The sequence below is a fragment of the Octopus bimaculoides genome, chromosome 6, assembly GCF_001194135.2.
Source record: "Octopus bimaculoides isolate UCB-OBI-ISO-001 chromosome 6, ASM119413v2, whole genome shotgun sequence".
Taxonomy (NCBI): domain Eukaryota; kingdom Metazoa; phylum Mollusca; class Cephalopoda; order Octopoda; family Octopodidae; genus Octopus; species Octopus bimaculoides.
Window position 1 is genome coordinate 8,848,599 of NC_068986.1, and position 992 is coordinate 8,849,590.

A 992-nucleotide genomic window follows, 5' to 3' on the forward strand; every position below is an offset into this window, starting at 1 on the left:
GAAAATGTTTCTAAAAGGAAATATGAGATAAGTACACAGGAATACATTATCGAGCGACACGTGGACAAGAATTAGAGCAGTAGCGACATCATAAAGTCCGTGCCTTCATTTCCCGGGAGAAAACTCGACTCTTTCTCTATTCCGAGAGAAAAACAAAAAGATAAAAAATATTAAAAAAAAAACACCCTTTGAAAGGTGTCGGATTTACAAGGCTGGATTTAATTTTTGGAGTTAGTTTCAATAATCTTCCATAGTTAAAATAAAACTGTGACAAACAAGCGTAGGTCTCTGAGAGAAGTGGTTCCTACTGGTGTTAAGTACTTTCTATTTTGGTTGGTTAAACGTATTCCAGAATGGGAACAGTTTGAATTGAAGATAAATTTTATTGCCTTTCTTAATTCACCAACACCACACACGCAGAGCCACGTGCGCGCGCAACACACACAGACACACACACACGCATCCACATACAGTTTGGCATAAATATAAGAAGATTTTATTACATAGGCGTGTAATATCAGAGTTTCAGATACGGGGAATAAGAATTATAACTTTGATGTTGTTCTCAGGGGCATTTTATGCTGAAATGAACGTGAATTTAACAGCGAAACAAAAATTAGATTGCAGACATGTTTCGTGCAATACTTATCATTTCCTCTTAGCACTTAACAAATAGTAATAGGAACCCCGTTACACACTGTCTGTCTGTCTGTCTGTCGCTTCTTCTCTTTCTTTGTGCCTCCCTCTCTCTCTCTCTCTCTCTCTCTCTCTGTCTCTCTCTCTCTCTCTCTCTCTCTCTATATATATATATATATATAAGGAAAATAGGACAAGGTAGAAAATGCCAAAATACTTTTATCATGAAGAGCATTTTAGTACCGGTTTCAGTCTTATCGACTTTTTCAACATAGAATAAAGCATGAAAAACAATTAAATTATGGAAAAATTGAATGATATGTGTTTTCGAAAATATTTCCATAGTTTTCAAATAC